General features: G+C 38.0%; 1 long non-coding RNA gene across 2 annotated transcripts in view; it reads right to left on the reverse strand.

Moving 5' to 3' along the window:
* Positions 1 to 390: 390 nt before the first annotated feature.
* The window catches only part of LOC131424956 (uncharacterized), a 36350-nt gene continuing 17637 nt past the window's right edge, over positions 391 to 19103 (reverse strand). For both annotated transcript variants that reach the window (XR_009228660.1, XR_009228661.1), the window contains 3 exons: positions 7380 to 7581; positions 4952 to 5049; positions 391 to 1423 (listed from right to left, as the gene is read on the reverse strand). This is a non-coding gene — a long non-coding RNA (uncharacterized LOC131424956). The remainder of the gene's footprint in view (positions 1424 to 4951; positions 5050 to 7379; positions 7582 to 19103) is intronic.

Below are 19103 nucleotides of genomic sequence, written 5' to 3' on the forward strand. Positions count from 1 at the left end.
CCCTTAGATCTATGGCTATGCAAATCATGGCACCACAATCCACTCTCACAAGGACAAACTAGGTCTTTGAAAACCAGCTTGTAAGCAGTAATTTGAAGGTCCAAGGTCCCCAGATGATGGTCTAGAAGAGGAGTCCAGATACTGGGTAGTCACATCCCTGGGCCAATCCCACCGGCTCATGTTCTCAGGAAGAGCAGCCAGAACATGTCCATGAATGGTATGGAACCAAGGCAGGACCTGGCTGTTTGGATCTAGGAGTGACACTGAAGTTTGGAGCTCTATGGACAATACAAAACCTGTAGGAAGTCTTACAGGTTCAGAAATCTTCCTCACAAAAACCTGTAGTTTTGACGGCAGGATCTCTGACCCTGCCCGGCTTCCTATTGATAGGATGAGAAGAAAGTGACAAGATTGTATAGGATACAGTTAACCTGGGAACAAGCATGCTCCTTTGGACTTAGACATGAAATAGGACATAAACCTATTCCCCAAATTAAAACAGGTGTTTAAGCCGGATGTGGTGGTGCATGCCTGTAATCCCAGTGGCTTGGGAGACAGAGGCAGGAAGATCGTATGTTCAAAGCCAGCCTCAGACAAAGCGAGGCCCTAAGCAACTCAGTGAGACCCTATCTCTAAATAAAATACATAATAGTGCTGCAGATGTGGCTCATTGGTCAACTACCCCTGATTTCAATCCCTGGTACCCAAAAATAAAATAAAATAAAACAAAACAAGTGTTCTAGAGAAGCACAGCATCCACTAAATAATCTCTGCAGCTTTATTATTTCATGCTTCTATTTTCAATTGATTAGAAGAGAAAACTTCAATTTTTGCATAGAGAACAATTATGAAGACAATAGATGCTTCTCTGGGCTCTTTTCTAGAGGTGAAAGCACAAAGGCCTGGCTTTATAAAGACTGTTTAATTTGTTTGTTAGTGGGGGGAGTGGAGGTTAATTAATCTAGTTTTGGGACTGCCAGATAACATCTATGTTCTGTAGCTTATACATTATGCTGTCCAATTAATTCCTCCCAAGGACTTTTTATACTAGACGATTCAGCTCAAAACTTCAGGCTTGAAACTTTTCAAGGTCTTTGGGGTGACCATTAGAGAAGAGCACACTTTGGAAATGATCACCTTTTTTTAATTCTTTCATCCTGGTGGGTAGCTGTGATCTCCCTTAAGGTTAACGAGGTTGTGATCCTTGGGGACGTGTGGCCAGGACACCCATTGCAATTGCTCTCACGTGTTCCTCTTGTTTAATTCCTGGAAGCCGTCTGCAGCCTGTGATCCAAGATGCCTGCCTGCCGTTCTGCGCACCAGGGTTTCCTGCTGTAGTTGGCTGGGCCCAGGAACAGCCAGACGCCCTTGGAATCTTTAAATGCTTTTCCAACAGAAGGTTTGGCCATTTCTTCTCCCGGTGCTCATTTTAAAATTAAGCACATGAACACACATTTTTTTGAATACTGAAGAAGTCTTTTAATTGATTCCCTGAATATTTTAAGGTCTATTAATTCCATTGATGTTGCAAACACTGCAATTCATTCCAGCTGCTGTTCTAATCACATTCATTAACAGGCTTATTTTTACCTGCCAGCTAATATTTTACATTGCATCAATAAATCTTCAGCTTTCTAGCCAAATTGTGTACAAAATAAAATGAATTACCTAACCTCCTGATTGTTCTACGGGAATTGGGTTAGCTAACATCCCTCCTTCTGCAAAGGATTAATCAGCATGAATATAAAGGTGATAAACTAAAGAAAATGGATGCTATTTACTTGTGACATTACAAGTGTAACATTGGATTACTTTAAATATAAGTTTTTCTTGCAGAGTCTACCCATTTAATTCTTTTATCTTATATAAATGAAAAAGCAGCATAATAGTTACTCTGATATAGACAAAAGATTTTGTATTAGATTAAAATAATTCATATGCGTTTTCTTTTTTCTTTTTTTTTTTCAGTAATTTGTATCAGCCCACCCACGATGTCCTTCAACAGCTTGTGGTCTTGCCATAGATATTTCTAAACCAATGGCTCGGAATTAGGCATGTAATTTTGAAGTAAAACAGAACAATTAGTGATTCACAGGGTAAACAAACAAGGTGTCTTGAAATCTTTTTCTGGCACCGTATGTTAATGAAAAAAGAGGAATTAAACTAGCCAATCCACAGAGTTCGGAGCTAGATCTCTCCAGATGAACTGGTAAATTTTCTGTCATTAGATAATAAGGACAGTCAGAGAAATACAGAATTGTGGTTATGAAACCATATTGGACCTGACAGATAGCTTTGTTACTTACAAGCTGTGGATTTGGGTAAATTAATTCACCTGTGTAAAACTTACCATATTCTTAAGTATTGACTAACAGATAAAATCTTGCACGTAAGATGCTTAATACAGTGCTTGGCCTTTCTTAAACCCTCTAAAAATGTAAGCAAAAAGGAAAAAAGTTGCATTTTACATTCAACTACCATAGCTTCTCTTAAATTGGGTTTTATGCTATAATAATATGCCAAATACTTTTACAAGGTCCTGGCGACATTACCGTGCTCACACCTTGCCACTGCATTGTAAAACCTTGCGGTCCTTCTGACATCATCGACTACTAGTCTCCCAAACTCACCTAACTCAAACCACATGGGCCTCCTGCCTGGCCTGGGAACATGTCAGTCATTACACAAAACTGACATTGAGGGAGGACAAGGAAACAAGGTATTAAGAAATAATCAACCAAAGAAGTGGATAAGAAAGAAAAAATAGAGGAACATAAAGCAGATTAGGTAAACTGAAGACAAATATAAAATGGGAGATTTCAACCCATAACAATTCCCAGGATATATATGATATGCTCCTATTAAAAGACAAAGATGATAGATTCAACTCTCCAAACATACCACTTGGTGGTTATAAATAACACATCTCAAAATAAGGAAACAAAAAGTTGAAAATAAAAGGATGGAAAAAGGTACAGCAAACCAACATTAACGACCCCACATGCTGCTTAACTATACCAATATCAGGCAAGGTGGACACAAAGCATAATCAGAGACAAAACACATTATTAACCAGATAGCCAGACAAAGAGCCAAACCAGAGACAAGACATTTCATTAGAAGGGTCAGTCTACTGTAATTCATTTTTAATGTGCACTTACTCAATACCATGTCCCTAAAATACAGAGAGCAAACACTGGCAGAACTGCAAGGAGAAATAGAAAAACCAATAATAGTGAAAGACATAAACAAGCTCTCCTCATATATGACGGAAGTACAGAAAAGATCAGTAAACAGTTGGAAGAGTTGAACAACATGATTAATAGACTTAAGCTAATTGACTTGTGGCAAACAGTACCCAACAACTACAGAAGGCACATTCCTTTCAAGCAGACACTGAGTATCGACAAAAATCAACCATATACTGAGCCATCAAGGAAAGCTCAACAGATTTCAAAGGATTTAAGTCATCAAAATACGCTCTCTGACCATGGTCATATTAAGCGTAAAGTCACTAACAAAAGAGATAACTAGAAAGTCTTCCTATCTGTACAACTTAATATATACACTTCTTATTTTGATTGACTGACCATAGTCAAAATACTCTAGTCCTTTTCTGAGAGGGGAAACGTACAGTATCCATTATAAAAGAAGAAACATGGAAAATCGATTAGCTAAGTGCCCACCTCACAAAGTTGGAAATACAGCAGCAAAATAGACCTAAGTGAAGTAAAAAGAAGGAAATAGAAAGAAAAGAATAGAAATTAATAAAATAGAAGCCATGGAGAGTCTGACAAGCCCAAAATGTGCTTCTTTGCAAAAATCAATAAATTTGATAATCCTCCCGTGAGATGGATCAAAAGACAAAGCATAATTAACTAATATTAGGTATGAAATGGGGAATATCACAACACACTAAAAAGATTATAAGAAGATGTTGTGAAAAAAGATATTAAGATATTGTTGAAAATGTAACAAAAGGCACAAATCCTTAAAAAAAATACTAAGTAGAAATAGAAAAACTAGAATAGTCCTATAATAAAATTTGTAAATAAAAAACTTTCTACCAAGAAAACTTCAAATCCAGTTACTGGTGAAATAGTAGATACAATTCTACACAAACTCTTCAGAGAATGTGTGTGTATGTGTGTGTGTGTGTGTGTATGTACATTTTTTATGAGACTATGTAATCTTGAGGCCAAAACCTGACAAAATCATTCTAAGAAAGAAAAATTATGAATCAATCTCACTAATAAACAGGATTCCAACAAACACATAAATTGCAAAACTCAGGATTACAATTGTCAGTTCTCCCTCAGACTTTCTAAAGATTCACAGAAACCATAATAAAAGCCCCCAACATTTATTGATGAAGAAATCGACAAAGCCTACTCTAAACTTATATGGAAATGCAAGGTGGCAAAGAATAAGCAAGCTTCTTGAAGAATAAGTTGAGATAATTTGTTCCACTATATAGAAAAACATCTTATAAAGCTGCTCTAATAAATTGGAATACCATTGCAAGATTGGACAGCTAGACCAATGGAATAAAATAGAAAATCCAAAGGCAGAACCAAAAATATAGTCACACTTGACTTAGGACAGTATAAGATTGCAATTCAAAAGTAAAAGGATTTTTTTTTTAATCTTTCAATAAATGGTGCTAAATCAGTTGGATGTCCCTAGAAAATAAAAGAAAACTGGACTCCTACCTCACACCACACACAATGTTAAATTCCATGTACACAAGGCAAATGACGACATTTTAGAATAGAATATAGGATAATATCTCCATTACACTGAGATAAGGAAACATTACTTAAGCAACACACATGCCATGAGAAAAACATAAAAACCATAAAAATAAAGTATGTAAATTGTATTACCTTAAATCTCAACTTTTTCCTAAAGTTAAGATTAAGAATGTGAGAGGAGCTAAGAGGTATGGTACCTGCCTGCAATGCCAGCACTCAGGAGGCTAAGGAGGGAAGATCACTGGAGCCCATGAGTTTGAGACCAGTCTGGGGTATGTAGGAAGATCCTGCCTCACTAAAAAAAAAAAAATAATAATAATAATAATTAATAACATGAAAGTGCAAATGATATATTGGAATTAAAATTGTTGTGATACCTATAAAACCAACAAAGGGATTCTGTTCAGGATACATAAAACACTTATAGTTCTTACAGTTCTTACAAAAATGGGCAAAAGACCTCAACAGGCACCTCACAAGGAGGATATCTAAATAAAGAGATACATTCAACTTCTTCAGTAACCAGGAAAATCTGAATTAAAACTGCAATGATATGCTAATAAGCAATTGCCATAATACCTAAATGAGACCAAAAAAAGAGTGATATTACCAACTATTCATGTGAATGCAAAGCAATAGGAATTCTTATACATGGTAAAAATATAAATTACATATTAAAATTGAACATGCATAGAACTACGACCCAATAATTTCACTCCTTGGGTATATACCCAATAGGAGTGTGTGCATAGCAACATTATTCAAAATATTTGTGAATAACTCAAATGCTCAGCAGCATTGGATGAATGAATTGTGGTACTTTTATTCAATGTAATAATATACACCACTGAAAATGGCCCAACTACAGTTTCATGGAACAGTATTTTCAACCCTACAAACACAACAGAGAAGAAGAAGCCAAACATATATACAAAGAATACAAAAAACTTAATGCCCAAAAAACCAATAACCCTATCAATAAATGAGCTAAGGAACTAAATAGACACTTCACAAAAAAAGAAATACAATCGATCAACAAATATATGAAAAAATGTTCAACATCACTAGCAATTAGAGAAATGCAAATTAAAACTACCCTGAGATTTCTTCTCACTCTAGTCAGAATGGCAATTATCAAGAATACAAGCAACAATAAATGTTGATGAGGATGTGGGGGACTGTAAATTGGTGCAACCACTCTGGAAAGCAGTATGGGGATTCCTCAGAAAACTTGAAATGGAACCACCATTTTACCCAGTTATTCCACTCCTTGGGTTATACCCAAAGGACTTAAAATCATCATACTACAGCCACATCAGTGTTTATAGCAGCTCATTTCATAATAGCTAAACTATGGAACCAGTCTAGGTAAATGGATAAATAAAATGTGGTATATATACACAATGGAATATTATTCAGCCTTAAGGAAGAATGAAATCATGGCATTTGGGGATACAGCTGGAGAATATCATGGCAAGTGAAAAAGGCCAATCCCATGAAACCAAAGACTGAATGTTCTCTCTGATATGTGAGTGGTAATTCACAGTATGGGGTGGGGGCTAGGGAAGAATAGAAGTACTTTGGATTAGACAGAGGGGAGTGAGGGGAGGTGTGGAGGTGTGGGGGTATGAAGGATAGTGGAATGAATCAGATATTATCCTATGTACATATATGACTATACTACCAGTGTGGTTCTCCATCACTTACAACCAGAAGAATAAGAACTTATAGTCCATTTATGTATGATGTGTCAAAGTACATTCTACTGTCTTGTATAACTCATTAGAGTAAAATTTTAAAAAAGAAGCCAAACACAAAAATCATGCACCATGTAAACCAATTATAAAAGTTCAAAATCAAGAAAAATAAAATGATGATATCAAAGTTAAGGAGTAAAGGAGAGAAGCAGGTGAAATTTGGAAAAGCTCAGGAAAGGGCCCTGTGAGATGTTGTTGGCAACAGTCTCTCCACCGAGCCATGGTGACACAGGTGTCCCTTTGTGATGATTCATTAAAACACAGTATGCTTTGTGTCTCTTTCTTACATGTGTTTACTTGATATAAAAAGAAGCTAAAATTTTTAAATAGCATCCTTAAACCAGAAACTTTATTTCTAGGGATTTCATTCTTTGTATATAATTAATGTGTAAATATATTAAAAACTAGCTTCAAGCTTATTAAAAAATAGGTTCAAGCTTATTAAAAATTAGATTCAAGCTTATTGAAAATCAGGTTTGAGCATTATTTGAGATAGCAACATGAATTATTGAACACCCAAAAATTCTATGGAAACTTAAAACAAGGAATCTTTATGCTCCCCAATATTAGAGAATCACCAATATATGTGTGTGATATACATACAATCAGATGAGTTGTAGAATAGTGCGCAGAGAATGTGATCATTTCATTTGTGTTTAAAAATAAGTAGAAAAACTACTCTAAGATTTCATCTCACCCCAGTCACAATGGCAGTTATTAAGAATATAAGCAACAATAAGTGTTGTGAAGGATGTAGAGAAAAAGGCACACTCTTACATTGCTAATGATATTCAGGGCCTGCTCTCCTGAGCCTGATATTGAAGGCAGAGTTTAAAGGGCCACAGAGAAGAAATCACTATATTTTTACCAGTTTATGTGTATTGATCCAATGATCATCACCAGAATGAAGTCTTTGTCTCCTCCATGACACCTATTTATAGTGTGTGCACACTTGTCTTCAAAAGGTGTTGCTGATTCCCAGCTTCCTAAAGCACAGAAACATCGCCAGGTGTCCCGGAGCCTTGAGAGGTTTGTGCACAGCCAGCCCCACAGAGGGCCTGAGCCCCTGGCTGATGAGGAAATGAGAACATAAAAAAAAAAAAAAAATCAGCCTTTGATTATCTTTGCTTTGTGTCCCTGATCGGATCACTCCACGGAGGATTCAATCCCATAATTCACATGATTTCCTTTAAACAGATTGATCCTGTTAACGATGATCATATGAAGAGTTTACCTTTAGAATGGTGGAAGGGGTGCAGCTTTGGAAGGATATGCTTGGGGATTCGATGCCACGCTAAGCGTTCTGCTGCATCCGTGTCCAGGACCCTAAAGACTCCCACTGGGGCAGAAAATCATGTCAGGGAAGCAAACTGAACAGGGGGACAGTGCCAAGGCCACCAATTTAAAGGAGATCCATTTTCCAAATCATCTTCTAGCCAACAGAGTCCTTTTGCCATTTAACACATCGAAAGCTTCTATACAGTTTGATGCCAAGTTTATTCTCGGTGCAGTTTTTTTGTAAATCACATCCAAAATACGATTTGGACCAAAAAAATGCACCTTCTTATGAGCCCTCTGCGTACTCGAAAGACCCAGTGCACAAATCATTTGCACCTGTACCATTTCCATCCAGTTCTAAGCTAATTTTAAAAAGGCTCTGAAAGCCTGCCAACAGCACATGTGCACAGAAGATAAAATGTAATAGCAATTAATCCAATCATCTCTGATTTAACGTTAATTTAACCCAGTGGATTATGCCTTGTTTTGTGCGCAACTGTGTTGATCCTGCTACATTTCAGAGAGCCCCCAAATCAATCAAGTCACAATCCCTAATTGCAGTCAAAATGGGGAATTCCACCCAGCAGGGCCCTTCTCTAGAGTATCTGTTCCTCCCAAGGAAGAAAGGGAAGTCAAAGAAAGAGGCGTCTCTAATAGCAGGCTGCTAACATGCAGCTGATGGTGTCAGGGCTGGCTCTGAGGAGTGGCCTACTGTTTGCTGGCATATTCTATTGCATCAGGGCTTCTTGCCAGAATGAACAGGAAAGGGCTATCACAGAAAAGCCAATGGAAGCATCGCTGCTGTTTAAAGCAGAAACAAACAACAACAACAAATTCCGGGGGCACACTGTTTTCCTTGCCTTTATTTGCAATATGGATCCGATGACTGTGGGAGTTAGAGACCCGAATTAGGACGGCAGTCATGGAAAACTAACACTGTGATACCCTCCTGGGTCTGATTCAACTGGGTTAGAGTGTCAATCTGTTTTCTTGGAACCAAAAGCTGGTTGTGAGAACATTTGTGTTATCAGATGCGAAGAATAGAGAATGTTTCCGGTTACTAATTCCTCCTAGTTTGGATTTTATTGAGAACTGAAATTATAAAAGGTGTTACCCGGGGCTCAGGACAACCCCAGAAGTTCAATTGTAGTTCAGCCTTAGTTAAGGATTAGTTAATAGATACTTCACATAAAGTGCTACCATGTTCTTTTTCATAATTTTTCTCTCCCCTCCTCCCTTCCTTTGCAGCTGAGAATAATTAACTGTTCTTTTGTGAGTGTCATTTGTTCTCAAGGAATTAAATGCCACCTTATTTCCCAGAACAAGAATTCAACTGTCATAATTATAGCTTCATTTCAGAAGCAAAAAAAAAAAAAATCATAATTTATTACAGATTGTTCAGCATGTGAGATAGGTTTAAATGTCATTGGAAGTAAATTGTGGCATGTCATGAACGGGTTTTAGCCACCACTGTAATTGATTTATAATTTCACATTTAAAATGAACAACATTCACCCATTGTTCTTGTATTATATAATTCTGACATCAATCCCTGGAGAATGAGGCATTCAACTTGGTCAATTCAAAATAATAATAATAACAATAATAATAACAATAACAATGATACGCCAATTTTCAAGATAAGCACTGAAATTACCATAAGCACTAAGAAAATATGTGTTAAAATGGAAGTGCGAGCACTATAATAGAAGGCAAAAATATATTTCAGAGGGAATGCATTTGGATATTAGCATTGAACTCCATAAAATTCAATGACTCTCAGGGGCTTTAGTGTAACTCATAAAATTAAGGACCATCAGAATTAAGTTTTAAACCATTCTCTATCCAGAGTCATAAGAAAAGATACAGTAATTGGGGAAGGTGGAGATGAATTTTTCCATTTCTAATTTCAAGCACACTGAGAATCAATTCTACTTTGAACACTAATTTACTAGGTTTACAGTGTGACCCTGATGCCATGAGATCACATTGTGATGATGGATATTATGGTGGAAGAATCATACTTGATTAATCCATTAGGTGCCAATGGATCCATTTTTTTAAAAGATGAAGTGAGTCCTGTGACAGTTCACCTACCCCAAAATTATATTGGTAGACATATGCCATTTGGATTTAGATACAGAAGAAGCAAACACAAGCATACACAATGGCAGGGACAATAGGCACTGGTGGTAAATAAACTACATAGGCTACAATTTAGAGGTAAAATCAGAAACTTCCCACTTTGTCTTCCATTCCCCAGTCTTTTGAAAATTTCTTTCTGGGAAACTCATTTATTATTTGCTTTTAAAAAATCAATATGATAGTCTGAATAAAGAAGAGCTTTGGAAAGACAAGATGTGGTGAGCTGAATAATGGCACCCAGTAGTACCCATGTCCCAAACCCTGGATTCAGTGAATGTCACATTAGACAGCGAAGGGAATTTGCAGAAGTGGTAAAATGTACAGGTTTTGAGAAAAGGAGATTATTCTGGATCATCCAGGCAAAGCCCAAATATTATCACAAATGTCATATGAGAAGGAGGTAGAAAGGATTTTGACTGGTAAGTGGCGGAGAAAGCCATGTGACCACAGAAGCATAGATTGGAGTGATGTATCCAGGAACCAGAAAATTTTTTCAGGAGCCTCTAGAAGTGGAAGAGGTTCTCCTCTAGAGCTTCCAGGAGGAACCCAGCCCTGATAGCATTTTAATTTAACCCCAGAATACTTACTTCATACCTCTCTCTCCCAAACTGTATGGAATAGAGTTGTGTTAATTTAAGCCACTAAATCTGTGGCAATATGATAGAGGGGCAACAAGAGACTAATACACAGGGTATAGGGAAATAATCTGATTCAATAAAATTCTTGACATGACATAAATTTATCTCCATTAGGAGACCCAACTAAGGGGCCAAGTTTGCTTTGGCTTTAGACTTTGGGTTGAGGCTTCTACCCTAATCAGGATCTGGGTTCCACTTTTCTCAGGGCTCAGGCACTTCCCATGCTGTCCCATGTTCCCATGTTCCCATGCTGTTGGGGGACAGTAATCCTAGAATTTGACAGCATTGACAATTTAAGAAAGGAGTAACATTTATGTTAATTTTAAAGCATCACATTTGGATTATTAAATGAATGTAATGCTTGAAAATGAACTGGTATTTTATTTATGGCTTATAAAAAGAGAGATTGCATTTATTTGAAAACATTAACATATTACCAGAGTTCAGTAATTTTTCCAAATGGCATTCTCTTGACCTGGTAAATGAGTGCTCCAGAGTTACTACTTGGCATTCAATTAATGTTTGCAGGAAGTCAAGGATTTACAATGCAAATTTTGGACCCAGTTTTTGAAATAAATTTTTTTATCCAGCCTGCAATAATCTAAGAAAGAAAAGAATAAGACACTTTCAATAAAATATTGGTATGATACATACAACCATCTTATTTGGGGTCACTGGATGGTACTTTCCTATTGCAAATATGTTTTGATCCTCCAACAAGAGGATTATTCAAGAGTTTTTGTAACTATTTCCATCTTTCTCCCACTTCTACTGCTGGATCTGGGACAGCCACCACTAGACTTTAGTTCTTAAACATCTTGGCAATCAGCCTCAGGAAAAGAAGCAAATCTCAGTCTAGTACCACTGATTTCACTGTGCAAGGTGGACCTTATCTTTCCAGCCTCATTCCACACATTCATTCACTCAGGTAGCAGGTGTCTATGTGGAGCCTACTCTGTGTGATGTCACCAGGTGGAATAGAAAGGTGAAAAAGAGAAATCTTATCTAATAATATATCTAGTAAATCCTATCTAGTAATATATTTAGTGAAAATACATAGCTATATTAGGTAATGATTACCAAGGGGATAAATCAATTTGCTTAACTTATCAGATATATCCTATAAGACAATCATTATTACCCTCTCTTCAAACTTGAGACAGTTGAGATTCAGAAGATAAGAAATTCACCCAACTTGAGTAGTAATTTCATGGTGGACCCTTAATTTAAATTCATTTCTAACTCTATAAAGCCTGTGATCTTCACCTGCTCAACAAAATAAAACAAATGAACTTCTGTAAAGAGAAAGTTACTACCTCATTCCCCAATCCTCAGTATATAAGCCTTTTGAAATATCTTATTTTTATTTTCTGGAAAAGTCAGTCATTTTTTCTTTCTTTATTAAAAAGTCAATATTATAGTCTGGCTAGTGAATAGCTTTTGAAAGACATGAAATGGGAGGCTGAATCAGGACATCCACTAATGTCCACATCCTAATCTCAGGAATATGTTAAAATCACATTACATGGCAAAGGGACTTTACAGATGTGATAAAATATACATTTCCTCTGTTTTGAGACAGAAGATTATCTAATGGGAGGGGAGGGGAAGGAAAGGAGGGATAGGAAGGGCAGCAGAATAAAATAGACACTAGTATCGCTGTATGTATATATGTGACTGTATAACCAATGTGATTCTGCAACCTGTACACTCAGAAAAATGAGAAATTACACCCCATTTGATTCAAATGTATGATATGTCAAGATCATTGTACTGTCATGTGTAACTAATAAAAAAAGAAGAAGAATGTAAAGGGTATGAAATTTAATGTGGGTTATATCCCTAGGTGATATGCCAGGGACTTTGTGAGACACGTTCTAAGGACTGGGAAGGAGCAGAACATATGGGTATGGGCAATGGATCATTGCAGGGAGGGGCACAACCAGAAGAAAGACACAAAGGTGGTACCATGGAAATGTATGTTCCCCCTGCCCCCACTAAAGTTCATATAATGAATTCTATCCCTCAACGTGATGATAGTTGGACATGAAGCCTTTGGGAAGTGATAAGGTCATAAGGATGGAGCCCTCGCAAATAACATTAGTGCCCTATAAAAGGGACACTAGAAAGCTCTGTCACTCTTTATCCCCATGTAAGAACTCAGCAAGAAGATATCCTCTGAACCAAGAAATGGGTCCTTACCAGTCACTCAATCTGCTGGTCCCTTGGTTTTGGACTTCTCAATCTCCAGAACTATGAGATAAATACATTTGTTGTTTAAGCCACTCAGTCTATGGTATTTTTATGATAGCAGCTCAAACAGACCAAGGCAGGTTGGAAAGCATGGAACATACATCACAGAGAAAGCCATCCACACGGCTGGAGTGAGGTCAGCTCAAGTAACTGAAGGTAATGGTAGAAAGGTGGTTTGTTGACAAGTCATATACCGAACCTAGGCTTTGGGATTTGTTATAGGGGAAATCATAGGCCAACCACTGGCCAAACAATATAGTCAACAACACTTCCTGAACATTCATTTCCTCCTGGAGGAAACCCCTCTGGTTGCAGACTAGTTGGGAAAAAATAGGACATATGAATACAGATGAAGTAGAATTCTTATAAGCAATCAATTAATCTATTCAAATTAACATCAAGCATTAAATATCCTATTGGAAAAAATAAGCCCTTTTAAATAATGAGTGTCAAACATCTGAAACATAAGAAACAAGTAAACAGAGTAGTATTCTAAAAACATCTGTTATTTCTGAAGTATATCACCTCTGTTATTTATTTCAAAAGTAAACAGTGTTCTTTGGCAAGGGCCCAGGCTTTTGAGTCAGAGGACACAAAACCTCCTGCCCTCCAGGAGTTGATAATCCAGTAGGGGAGTGTGATAAACTATATGATTGTTCACACTATCGGCTTTCCTTCCTCCCATGGGAGTATACCACAGCTACCCTTGAGTCTTGTTTTGCTGATGAAACATAGGCAGAAACAATGCTTGTAGGCAGAAGCATTAAAGCCAGATGTGTGTTTTGCTGTGATTTCTCTTTTTCCTCTGCTGTGAGCCCAGCAAGATCCCAGAGAGAAAGGGGGGATGCCGTCCACCCTCTGAAAAGGATCAGAAGCATGGCCAACTTAGGACACACATGCAACAGGAGCAAGAAGTAAACCTTTGTTCTTGTGAGCCACTAAGGGAGTAAGGGTGCTTGTTACTACAGGGTAACAAGCTGACTGATACAGCAAGCTAAGATGAGAGTGTGCATGACAGTAAGATAAGGTCAGGTTTATACAGAAATGGATTTCGAAAGAGAAGGAAATCTTTTGACTTAATCACACCAGTCAAAATACATATTCTTTATTTAAATTTATTTATTTGTTTGTTTGTTTTTACCTGGGATTGAACTCAGGAGTGTTTAATCACAGAGACACATCCCCAGCCTTTTTGATATTTAATATTGAGACAAGGCCTTGCTAAGTAGCTGAGGCTGGCTTTGAACTTGTGATCATCCTATCTCAGTCTCCTGAACCACTGGGATTCAACAGCTTTTTTGTCTTGTTTTGATATAGCATGGAGTACAACAAAGACCTGACAATTAACTAATCAGCTGACCTCATGCTCTCCCTTGCCCCTGAGTGAAATCCTCAGTCCTATGAATTCCAAAGATTGATTGTCAAGTACCAGGTGAAGTGCTGACAGGCTAATATAGTGAGTCAGCCACCTTGCTGAGCATCCACACACTCACTGTGACAGCACCACCAGAAACTCAGACACTGAAGAAGAGTCCTGCCCTCAGGAGTTTGGTGTCTGGTGAAAGCACAGATCAAAGCCACACAACCACAGAGGTACAGGGGCTACCACAGTGTATAGGGAGCAGGTAAGAGAGAGGTCAGCAGGAGGCTGGTGATGGAAAGGTGGAGATGAGGGGTCAGGATGAGGTGAAATCTGAATTTGATGCTGAAAGAAGAAGACCACGCAGGTCTTGCAGAAACATAGAGTGGGACATCTGCAAGGATTTAGACAGAGTGAGACAGGAGGTGCAGCCACAGAGAAGAGCAAGGTCAAGAACAAAGCCAAAAACCATGGCAAGAAATTTAGATTTTATTCTACCAGCCATTGGCTGTTACTGAAAGCTTTTGAAGTGTGGAACAGCATGATGAGATTGGCATTAGGGAAAGATTTATCTGGCATGCCATAAAGGAAGGGTCTGACAGAGGCTGGCCACTCTTGAATCAGTGAATTTGGTTAAAAAACACTTGCCATAATTCCAATGGGAAATCGTGGGGTTTGAACTGAGAGGGTATGTTTACTGCTCTGTAATCTGGAGCAAATGGCGCTTCTCAAGGCATTTAGGAAGAGAATTGGCTCAGAGTTAGTGAGCTACAAAGCCAGCAAGGAAGTATTGGAAGCTTTCCTGATTCTGCTCTGCCTTATTAAAGAACTTTTGAATTTTTTTACTCATATTGTATTTTTTTGTAACTAAGTTTCAAACTCATAATTTGATAACTTTTAAAAACATTCACTCAACTGATGTGATTCTGCAATTTGTATTTGGGGTAAAAATGGGAGTTCATAACTCACTTGAATCAAATGTATGAAAGATGATATGTCATGAGCTTTGTAATGTTTTGAACAACCAATAAAAAAAAATTCAATAAATAAATAAATAAATAAATAAATAAATAAATAAATAAAAACATTCACTCATTTCTCCTTCCAAGGCCACTTTCTCCATTCACACAGGCATGTAAGTGTGTTTCTCACAAGTGCTTGTTTATTCATGCAGTCATTCTACAAATGTTGCTTGTGGACCCATTACGTGTACACACCATGCGAGGCGTTTGATACATCAAATAAAATAATGACCCTCCTTCATGGAACTGGCAGTGTAATGGAGAGACACATGATAACACATAATAAATAATTACAAAATGCAAGTCTCTAGAAACAAAAAGCACTGAATGCCGAGCTCTAGAATAGCAGCACAAGAAATGCTCTAGAAGGCTCATCCAGGAAGTCAGTCCACTGAGACGAGAGTATAAACATATTTGCAAGTAGCTTTTATCAGTATCATTTGAGAGGAGAAGTATTGATATATCTAGGCTATGCCATTATCCTCAAACATTAGCATTTAAATGCAAGGTTATATTCTTTAAACAGCAAGAGAGGCTTACAACTGCAGGGGTCAGGGGAGGTTGGGAATGGGGACCTTGACCTATATATAGATAAATCTGTTTTCCATCTGGGGCTTAGTAAGACCCAGGAAAGCCCCAGGAGGTCTCTGGGAGAGGCTCATTGGAGCCTTCAGTTTTGATTTAGCCCCCCAAGTAGATCTGGCTTGAGGTTACAAGTAGACTGGACCTAGTTGAGTTGGTACACTTAAGGCTGAGTTCTGAAGTTGTATTGACTTGCACAACCATGGTTCCTTTCCATAATACCAAGACAAAATTCTTAATGATTCTTTTAGAAATATCACCAGTTGGCCGAATGCTGTGGTGCCCACCTGTAATCCCAGTGGCTCAGGGGACTGAGTCAGGATCGAGAATTCAAAGTCCACCTCAGCAAAAGCAAGGCACTGAGTAATTAAGTAAGACCCTATCTCTAAATAAAATACAAAATAGGACTGGGGATGCAGCTCAGTGGTCAAGTGTGCCCTGCGTTCAATCCCTGGTACCTGCACACACACACCCCCAAATGTCACCAGTGGAAGAAATATTAAGATGGTTCTGTTTTAGTTAAGATTTCTCCCAGTGGATAACTTGGAGATTAAAATCCTCAGGTCACTCACACACCAGCTCTAGCATCCGGCCATTTTGAAGTAGCTTTTCCACTGAGTGGCTCTTGTCACTGGTCTGTAAGATAGCTAAGCACAGTTCCAATGAATTCTGCTGAAATGGGGGCTTTTCTGCAGACTGTGAAGTCAGCAGACAATTAGGTTCTATCCACCTGTCCACAACCAGCAGGTCAGTAATCACTTTCAGCTACCAGCCAAGAAGGCTGAGTTTAAACCATTGGCCAATAGGTAAAAGACCCTCTACTTCATCTTGGCTTTTCATGCCACCCTCTCATCTGTCACAATTTTCCAACTCCAAACAATTTGATGAAAAATATTTGATTAAGTGCAAGATTTACAAGGTCCCACACAGAGACAAGTCATAATTCAACATAAGCCTCTTCTAGAAAAGAGGCTAGAATATGAACCAAATTCTTTTCTTTCTTATGTACCCCTCTACACACACACACACACACACACACACACACACACACACCCCATACATGGTATTTGGCAACTTGTCACTCAGAAATGACAATTAGTCATTTGGGCATTTGGCAGACAAAATGGGACATTGCCAATGGCAGTCATCAAAAAATCATCTTCCTTTATGGTTATTAATCAAAATTTTATTTCCTATTGAATAACCCCAGGAAAAGGTTATCACATACTTTAGTCTGTACTTATTTTACCACTAACAGGAGATTCCTTTCTCTGCCCTCCTCAGCAGTGCAGAATCACCATCCTTCTCAAGACCTCTTTGGGTTCCTTGACCAGAAGAGACGTCTGGCTCTGTCATCCATGATGGATGGCACATTTAATTGCACTATGCAGCTATTCAAAAAGCATTCAGAAGTAATCATTTAGCATTAATATCCCAGGGCAATCCAAGGTCACAGTACATTAAAAACTAATTCACGGCGGTTCAAGAATGCATTTTTCATATATGGAGTAACATAATTCTTTTATGATAAAAGTGATAGTGGTGTTACAGAGTGATGTGATGAGATACAAGATATTCTGAGTATCCATCATTGGACCTATTGTACAAATGGCAAAGTCAGACCTTTGTTCTTCTCATAACTCAACACACCAATAATCTGTATTAAACGCTACTGGCCATGTTAACCTTTTATATGACTGACCATGCTTTAAGAAGCAACAGCCCTAATTTGTTATCATAGCATTCATCATTAAATGCAAGCATTTAATGTTTGTTGAGACCATTTCACTCTCAAATTATATTATCTGTTATTTTCCCTGGCTATTCTAACACCCAAAATTATAATATCTCTATTGGTCACAGTATTTTTAGTAAAAAATTGTGTGTGTGTGTGTGTGTGTGTATAGCCTATCATTCCTTCCAGGAATGCTATAGGAGACCAAATTACTACAACTTGCATGAAACACCTATCATGCTGAAATAATAGTATTCCAAGACAACAGGTTCTATAGATGATGGAGAATGGGAAGGCTCTAGTCTCCAGAGCCAATCACCTCCCAGACCCCTCAGCCTTAGCTACCCTGTGCCCCCATCCAGAGGCAATTTCAGCCCTCGGGAAGTACTGTCAGGTTTGTTAAGATGCTAAACTCTGCACTCTGAGAGATCAGGTGCCATTACCATCCCACCCACTTTTTGTTCCTTATTTCTTTATATTTCACATCTCAAAATCTATTTTCCTAATCAGTCCATATAGATAGAGCAAAATCTGAAGTTTTGTCCTGTACAGAGCACCATTTGAGATGATTAACAAGTGCTATCACAACCCTGTGTTCTGGGTGCCGTTCTGGGTGCTGGGTGTGAGTTCAGGTTGGGTATACTTGGAACGGAGACAGGCATTGAACCACAAGACACAAATAAAACACAAAATTTGGCCAGTGATAACAAAAAGCTGGAACAGGCTTTGACTTGTGACTAATTGTGAACGAATGAGGCAGATGTTCAGGAAATGAGTCCAGAAGCAAGGACATCTGTCCTTTCCCTCAGTCTCCAGAATGGCCCTGCGAGTACACACACAGAACACATATCCATGGATCACCACGTGAGCCACCTTCTCCAGACCCCCGAGAAGTTCTGGCACTTTCAGGGAAAGGAAGATCCAAGAGGACTTGCAGAATAAGAGGAAAGCATGGGATGTGGGAAAGCCCCAAGGTGAGCAAAGGGATAGATCACTTAAAGTATTAGAAATCTTCATTTTCAGACAATTTTTAACACAGAAAGACACCTTTGGCTGAATTAGTAAAACCAGTTTTATTTATTGCAAATACTTTTAAAAGTATTACCATTTAAAAGTAAAAAGCTACTTATAATCATGCACCTGATTATCAGCTTTCCTAACTGTGGTCCATGAATCCACAGGCCAGTGGAACCTGGGGGATTCTTCAAACACAGAAACAAGGTGCCTTGGCATCTCAGTCCCTTGGAGCTGAAGACTAAGGCATTTCTCCCTCCCTCCCTGTCCTTCTTTATTTCACTCTATTCTCTTTCTTTCATACAATTCCTCGTGAATGTAAGACTTTGAGGACTAGAAAAATTATGCCAAATTCATGAAGGAAGAAGTTAGAATAAATGGAATGAACTATGGCTGGTTACCTAAAAATCTCTCCAAGGAGGCACCGCTACATTAAATAAGTATCTTGCATTGCTTTGAAGGAGGCAGCCTCTCCATTACAGATCCTTGAGAAAGTCAGTTATATTGACTGATAAGGACAGAATCATATAAATCTAAGATTAGCACTGATTGAAGTCTGCATTTT

This window comes from Marmota monax, unplaced genomic scaffold (genome assembly GCF_021218885.2).
Source record: "Marmota monax isolate L192 unplaced genomic scaffold, Marmota_monax_Labrador192_F-V1.1 WCK01_AAM20220418_F8-fsc00003, whole genome shotgun sequence".
Taxonomy (NCBI): Eukaryota; Metazoa; Chordata; class Mammalia; order Rodentia; family Sciuridae; genus Marmota; species Marmota monax.